The sequence below is a fragment of the Jaculus jaculus genome, chromosome 9 (genome assembly GCF_020740685.1).
Source record: "Jaculus jaculus isolate mJacJac1 chromosome 9, mJacJac1.mat.Y.cur, whole genome shotgun sequence".
NCBI lineage: Eukaryota > Metazoa > Chordata > Mammalia > Rodentia > Dipodidae > Jaculus > Jaculus jaculus.
This window is the reverse complement of record NC_059110.1, coordinates 115,839,280-115,847,547: the sequence shown is the minus strand read 5'-3', so window position 1 is coordinate 115,847,547 and position 8,268 is coordinate 115,839,280.

Sequence of the window (8,268 nt, the reverse complement as noted above, 5' to 3'; positions counted from 1 at the left end):
TTGATTTCACTAGGACTTTTCTTCAGAGACTCAAATTTGTGTGTGTGTGTATGCATGTGTGTGCACGCGTACGTGTGTTCGTGGATAATCACATACATGCATGTGGAGGTCAGAAGACAACCTTGGGTGTCAGACCTCACCTTATACCTGGAATTTACTATGTAGTCTCAGGGTGGCCTTGAACTCACGGTGATCCTCCTATTTCTGCCTCTTGAGTGTTGGCATTAAAGGCATGCACCACCATGCCTGACTTTTTTTTTTTTTAATTTTTTATTTATTTATTTGAGAGCGACAGACACAGAGAGAAAGACAGATAGAGGGAGAGAGAGAGAATGGGCGCGCCAGGGCTTCCAGCCTCTGCAAACGAACTCCAGATGCATGCGCCCCCTTGTGCATCTGGCTAACGTGGGACCTGGGGAACCGAGCCTCGAACCGGGGTCCTTAGGCTTCACAGGCAAGCACTTAACTGCTAAGCCATTTCTCCAGCCCACTTTTTTTTTTTTTAATTGCAAGTAGAGAGAAGAGAGGCAGAATGGGTGCACCAGGGCCTCCAACTGCTGCAAACAAATTCAGTGAACTCCAGATGCATGCGCCTCTTTGTGCATCTGGCTTTATGTGGGTATTAGAGAATTGAACCTGTGTCCTTAGGCTACGCAGGAAAGCACCTTAACTATTGAGCCATCTCTCCAGCTCAGTGTCTGGCTTTTTTATTTTTTTAATGTGTAGCCCAGGCTGGCCCCGAACTCCTGATCCTCCTGCCTCCGCCTCTTCAGCAGTATCCTACTGGCGTGCACCATCACAACTGGCTTTTTTTTTTTAAATTTTTTATAATGGTGTCTGGCTTTTTAATGGGTATCCTGGCAATCTGAACTCAGGTAGATACTTGCATAGCAATCACTTTATCCACTGAGCCAGCTCCCTAGCCCTGTGTAATTGTTTTTGAGGCAGGGTTATGTATACCAGGCTGGCCTCCAACCTACTATGTAGCCAAAAAATGGAACTTCTAATTATCCTGCCTCTGAGTGCTGGGATTACAAGTGTGTACCACCATGCTTGGTTTATATGATTCTAGGGATAGAACCCAAGGTTTTGTGCATGCCAGGTAGGCACTCTATCAACTGAGCTATTCCTCCAGCTAGACCCCTTTTATAGGCTAATACAGCTCAGCGACAGAGCCTTACCTAGCATGCTGGAGGCACAAGGTTCGATCCTCAGTACCACAAAAAAAGAAAAAAAAAAAAAATCAGCCACAACTTTTCATTCTAGCAAGGTCCCAGTTCCCCTTGCTGTAAGCCTGGAAGGACAGCTGACTTCTACATGGGGCCTGTTGGGAGTCCAGGGCGCCTGAATTCTACTCCATGTGTCCTGGAACATAAGCCTGCATTAGGGGGCTTACAGATGGGAGGGAGCTCAGCCAAGAGCCACCCCCTGCCCCAGGCTCACCCAGAACTTGCAGGCAGACAGACACAGAGGCATACATATATAATCCCAGCACTTAGGCAAGAGGATCACAAGTTCTAGGCTAGCCTGGGCTACAGAGTGAGACCCCCCCTCCCCGCCCTCCAGGTAGCTGCAGGAGCAGAGAGTGCCCTGTCTCCCTGGAGGAGGAACAGGAGCTGGGCTTTTGCAGAAGGCCTAAGCCTACCGTTTGTTCAGAACCTCAGTGAGGTGTGGGGCCCCAGGAAGGACACTTGGAAGTAAATAAAGCCACTAGACAGAGGGGGCAGCATATGGGTTCTCAGCATAGCTGCTCTGCAGGACTTTCTGGTGTCTCCCTTGGCATCTTCCTCTTCTTGGCCTAGTTTTGAGTATAGAGTGTGGTCAGTTCCCTGTGAAGTGGGAGCCCCTGGCCTGGCTGCGTCCACTGGAGAGCAAGAGCAGCATGGGGAAAACAGAAACCCAGTGTGCTCCCCGCTCTGGGCTTTGAAAGGGATTCTTATCCCCACACACTCAGACACCCCTCCAGCAGACACCCTCTCTCCATGTCTTTGCTGGCTGGCACTGAGGATCACTTCAGCGGTACCAGAGGAAGTTAGTCACTTCACCAGTGAACCCTTGTCTCTGGCATCAGGCATGGGGAGGAGCAGAGACCTGGCTGGCCAGTCTGGTTTCCCTCCCAGATACTCATGCTCATCAGAATAGGACCACACTGGGTAAGAGAAGGGCTCAGAGCTAGGTGCTGCTGGCAATGGAAATGTTGACAAACCCTGTGTATTGCCAGGACAACTGTTATTTCTGTACCACCACACCCAGGCCTGGCCGGCATCTTCTACAGAGCAGATTTTGAGGAACGGATCAGTTTCAAGGGAAAGCGAAGTACCAGGCTGGGGATCTGTCCCTGGAGGCCTGGCCAAGGGCTTTTGCCTTTTTTCCTTTCATCCTCAGACAAGCTGTCAGGAAGGGGAGCAGGAATAACTGTTCCCACTTTGCAGATGGGAAACCCAAGGTTCAGAGAGGAAGCAACTTTCCAGATTCCAGGAGTGCCTGCCAGAGGCCTGCCCTTCCCTGTGGAGTATTAGCCTGGGACCCAAGGCCTGCGGCTTCCCAGCTGCTTGCATTCCTCAGAATGGAGCCTGGAACTGGGGCCAGGACAAGGTTAGAAGGTTGTTTACTCAGAGGCTAGGCTGAGAGAGAGAGAGGGAGGGAAGGAGGGAGAGAGGGAGGGACACTAGCAAGAGGGAGAAAATAGAGGGCTGCTGCGGAGTTTAGGAGAGGGGTGTGGGTCCACTGTTAGGGGGACATCTTCGGTGGGCAGGTGTGCACACTGCTAAGTAAGGGACAAGTGAGAACTTTGTCCCTTCTTGGCCCAAAAGCTGAGGAGTCTGGAGAGGAAAGGCTGCCAACTCCCACCCCTCTCCAAACACAAATGGCTGAAGGGCTCTGGGCCAGGGCAGCACCGAGGTGAATTAATTTTCCCAAGGCTGGTGGGTGGGGTGAGGGAGGACAACGGACAGGGTGGGGCAAGAAGAAAACAAAGCCGAGGGTGTGAGCTGGGAAAAGGGTCAGGCTAGACTAAAGGCGAGAGATGAGTGAAGAGACTCTTGTCAGCCCTGGTCCCTAACGGGTCTCCCAAGCCCAGGGTGAGGGGTTGTAGAGGGAGGAGACCATCTTGGGGACTCAGCTGGGGAGAGGTGGACACAACATGTGAATCCTTTTCATGTGCCCCCCACTTTCCTTTTCTGTTGTTTCCTCGGTGGCTACTAGCTCCTGAGGCCTGGCCTTCTCCTCTACCCCACTGCAATGATGGAAGCTCCTTCCACATAGATTCTCCTTCCACACCCTCAGCTGGGAAGGACAGGCTTTCAGAGCAGTCCTCAGTGGCTTAATAACATCTGACCTCTTGGTCGCTGGGCCAAGGGAGGGAGGCTCAGAGGGCAGCAGTTCCTTCACAGAATTGGTTGTTGAAGCGTCTCCCTCACACCTGCCTGCTGGCTGGGATCCCCTTTTCTTTCCTACCAGGGACTGCCCACTCCTGACCATATGGGTGCCCAGTACACCTGCCTGCAGTAGGATCAAGGATGAAAGGCAGTAGAGTGGTCAGGGGTGGTGGGCTAGCTCATGAGGAAGCTACCAGGATATGGGGAAGTTTATGGGGAAGCATATAGCCAGCTGCATTGCCCCTGTTGGGAGCAGCAAGGTTGGCACTGGCCCTTTAAGTGGGGGTGCCAGGCAGTGCCCTCCCCCAGCCAGCCCAATTCATGGGCACACTGAGCATGTGCAATAGCTGTGCAAGTGAGGAGGGGAGGAGGTGGGGGGTAGATGCCAGAGGGAGCTTCCACCCCTACTTCCTGTACCTGCCCCCCTCCTTCCTGGGTCCAACAAAGGAGCCTGTGGTGCTCCCAAACTCCTTCCTCCATCCCAGAGTAAGAGTTACTTCCCTTTAGGACTGCTGAGCTGCCAAGGGTACTGGGCAGAGCCCCCCTGGCCTTGGGAAGTGCCCCCAGTGCCAGGAGGTGGCCAGTGCCAGCCTGGTTTCCCTGGTTTGGGGCTGTGGCCAATCCCCCTGCTGCTTAACGTGTTCAATTTCATTCCATCAGTGCCAGGGCTTTTAAGAGAACCCTGTGATGCCATTCTAGAAATGAAACACAGGGAAAACGGTGAGGTCCCTGCCCCCAACCACTAGGCGCTTCCAGATCTAGAGGGGAAGCAAACAGCTGAGGCTGCAAGCTTCTCCAGGCTCCCTTCCTTCCTCTAGAGCCCAGGAGCCAGATCTGGGGACCAAAGTCGGCTTCCTCTGCTTGTAGCATCTTGCCCTGCAAGGAGGAACTCTCCCTCAGACCTTCTACCCCACTGTATGTGCCTGCAGCACACATAGACCCGAGCCCTTTGCATGCCTCCCTACCCTCCAGCACTGGCACCCTTCTCCCCTTCCTGTAATCTCTGAGTTATAGGTGCCAGTATCCTTTAAAATTACACTGGGGGGAGGGGCTGGAGAGATGGCTTAGTGGTTAAGGCGCTTGTCTGTGAAGTCTAAGGACCCAGGTTCGACTCCCCAGAAACCACATAAGCCAGATGTACATGGTAGTACATGCATCTGGAGTTTGTTTGCAGTGGCTGGAGGCCCTGGTGTGCCCATCCTCTCTCCTGCTCGCTAATAAAATATTTTAAAGTACATGGGAAAGACGGGCCTGGTGGCATATGCCTTTAATCCCAGCACTCAGGCGGCAGAGGTAGGAGGATCTCTATGAATTCAGGGCTAGCTTGAGACTACATAGTGAATTTCAGGTCAGCCTAGGCTAGAGTGAGACCCTGCCTTCCAAAAAGAAAACAACAACACAACAATAACAAAAACTATGGGAAATTCACATAACATGAAATTTACCTTTTGAAGAAGTTCAGTGGCATTTACATTCAGAACATCTGCACCCCACTGCTGATTCCAAATTTTATCAGTTCCAAAGAAAACCCTTGAACCTATTAAATTGTTACCCATTCTCCCATCCCCCTTTCCTCACTCACTGGCTTTTTTTTTTTTTCTTCTGTGCCTATGGGGTTTTTCTCAGCCTAGATATATTCCCCAACATATCTAGCAAAGAGGCCCAGTACCCACATCCAAAGTACAGTCTTGAGTGTGCTATTGTGGAGGGAGCACTGGATCGGGAGTCCGCAGATTCCACCCCCCCCCCCCCGCCAATCCATCCCAGTTCCCTCTGTCTCAGAGTCACATGGATCCAAGCTAGCCTCAAACTTGGTATAGCCCAGGGTGGCCTTGATCTTCATGATCCTCCTGCCTCCAGCTCCTGAGTGCTAGGATTTATAGGTATGTACCACCACACACCAGAGTATGAGGTGGTAGGGATAAAGCCCAGGGCCTTATGCATATGCACCCGCCCACCAGCTGAGCTACATCTCCAGCCTGTCCCAGTTCTACTCTCAGGGACCCCTTTCCTCATTTGTTCTAGGAGGGTTAGGACTGTCAGGACAGGCTGAGATCCTGGGCCCACCAGACAGGGCTAGGTGCCTGGCTTGAAAAATATGTTCCTACCTTTTACCCTCCTGGGTCCTCCCTGCAGGTTCAGACAGTGAAGGTGGCCTCTGGGGACAGTGTGATTCATATGTGAGGCTTGGGGGTCAGACACTCGAAATGAGGAAGCTTTAGCTCAGAGAGGTTGAGAAACTTGCCCCAGGCCACACACCCTGCTAGCAGCCAGTTCCTTCTGATTGTAGCTTGAGCTCTTGACCACTGTACTTCCCAGTCTTCAAAGAGATAAAGCCAGGTAAGGGCTTAGCTGAATGCCAGCTGTGTGGGCAGTGCTCTTAAATGGAAGAGGCTATCCATTTGGACATTGCGTCATCACGAATAGCTTCATTCCAACATAGTTCTTGGGAGTTCTCACTCCCCCTTCCTTTAGGCTTTAGTGAGGTGTCCTGTTGCCCTCTTTACCAGCTTCTGTAGGAAGACAAACTTTTGGGGGTTGAGAGGTGCTGCCAGACCACCCTGCAGATGGGACTTGGAAGCACAAGAGATATTTTTGCCCACCCTTCATTTCTCCATGGCCCATGGTCCACGCCTACCACCATACAGAAAGTTTTTGTGAATCCAGAGACAGCAATCTTTACAGGCCTTGTCTGCTAAGGTGATAGGTTGAGCAGCTGGCCTCCAGCTGGCCTCTGCATCCCAGCTGCCTGTTGGCATGGACATTCCAGAGACCACCTGCCCCTGAGACCTTCTTTGGACTATATCCAAAATGAGACAACCCAGGATAGCTGCCAAGACCTCTGCTGTCTTCTGCCTCAGACTAGGAGGGCTAGAGAGATGGCCCAGCAGTTAAGACGCTTGCCTGCAAAGCCTAACCACCCAGGTTCAATTCCCCACTACCCATGCAAAGCCAGATGCACGAAGTGACGCATATGTCTGGAGTTTGCTTGTAGTGGCTAGGGGCCTTGGTGTGCCCATGAGCTTTCTCGCGTGCTCTTTCTCCTTGCACATAAATGGATAAAAAAATATTTTTTAAGGGCTAGAGAGATGGCATAGCAGTTAAGGCACTAGCCTGCAAAGCCTAAGGACCCAGGTTTGATTTCCCAGTACCCACTTAAAGCCAAGCACACCAGGTGGCACATGCATCTGGAGTTCATTTGCAGTGGCTAGAGGCCCTGGTACACTCATTCTTTCTTTCCTTCTCTCTCTCTTATGAGTAATTAAATAAAAATAAAATATAAAAAAGTTGAAGCTGGGTGTGGTGGTGCACACCTTTAATCCCAGCATTCGGGAGGCAGAGGTAGGAGGATCGCTGTGAGTTTGAGGCCACCCAGAGAGTACATAGTGAATTCCAGGTCAGCCTGAGATAGAGTGAGACCCTACCTCGAAAAAACAAAAATAAATATAAAATAAAATAAAGAAAAATAATATGTATATGTTAAAAAATGTTTTTTAAAAAACAGTATTAGCTGGGCGTGATGGCGCACGCCTTTAATCCCAGCACTCGGGAGGCAGAGGTAGGAGGATTGCTGTGAGTTCAAGGCCACCCTGAGACTCCATAGTGAATTCCAGGTCAGCCTGGGCTAGAGTGAGACCCTACCTCGAAAACAAAAAAAATAAAAAACAGTATTAGCCTTCTTTGTGTTATGTGGCTTTTCCTGGGGAGCTATGACCAAATTTCATCCCAGATAAAGAAACAATTCCAGCATGGTGTGGTGGTGCATACCTTTAATCCCGGCACTTGGGAGGTAGAGATAGGAGGATCAGAGGATCACTGTGAGTTCGAGGCCAGCCTGAGACTACAGACTAAGTTCCAGGTCAGTGCCTGGGCTAGAATGAGACCCTACTTTGAAAAACAAAACGAGAAAAAAAAAAAAGGAAAGAAAGAAAGAAAGAATTCCACCTATGTATAGGTGGTGAAACTTTTTTTGGGGGGGGGGCTTTTTGAGGGTCTCACTCTAGCCCAGACAGACCTGGAACTCATTCTGTAGCCCAAACTGTCTTTGAACACACAGTGATCCTCCTACCTCTTGCCTCCGGAGTGAGTGTTTGGATCAAGAACATGAGCCACCACACATGGCCTCCGATAAGTTTAATTGACGTTACTTACTGAAATATTGATGGGTTACTTACAAGACCACAGGAAACTTATAGGCAGCTATACCACAAAAGAAGGGCTAGAGTGAGACTCGGCTTAAAAAGAAAAGATGTAGATAGATGGGCAGGCAGATGTGCAGCTGTGGACACAGATATAGATATCTTATGGAGACATGTAAGATACACCTAGATGTTATCTTATTCATTGTCCCTCTTTTTTCAGGTAGTCGTGGGGGCTCACATCTGTAATCCCAGCCTTCGGGAGTCTGAGGCAGGTATGGTACTGAGAGAGGCAAGTGAGAGCTACATAGTGAGTGGTAGGTCAGTCTTGACCACAGTGTGAGACCATGTCTCCAATGAATGACAACTGGAGAGATGGCTTACCAGTTAAGGGCTGAAGAATGCCCTTCACACTGAGAGAATGGGCTGGAGAGACGCCCTGCTGGTTAAGGAACTTGCCTGTGAAACCCAAGGACCCAGGTTCAATTCTCCATTACCCACATAAGCCAGATGCACAAAGTGGCCTCTTTTTTCAGGTAGTCGTGGGGGCTCACATCTGTAATCCCAGCCTTCGGGAGTCTGAGGCAGGTATGGTACTGAGAGAGGCAAGTGAGAGCTACATAGTGAGTGGTAGGTCAGTCTTGACCACAGTGTGAGACCATGTCTCCAATGAATGACAACTGGAGAGATGGCTTACCAGTTAAGGGCTGAAGAATGCCCTTCACACTGAGAGAATGGGCTGGAGAGACGCC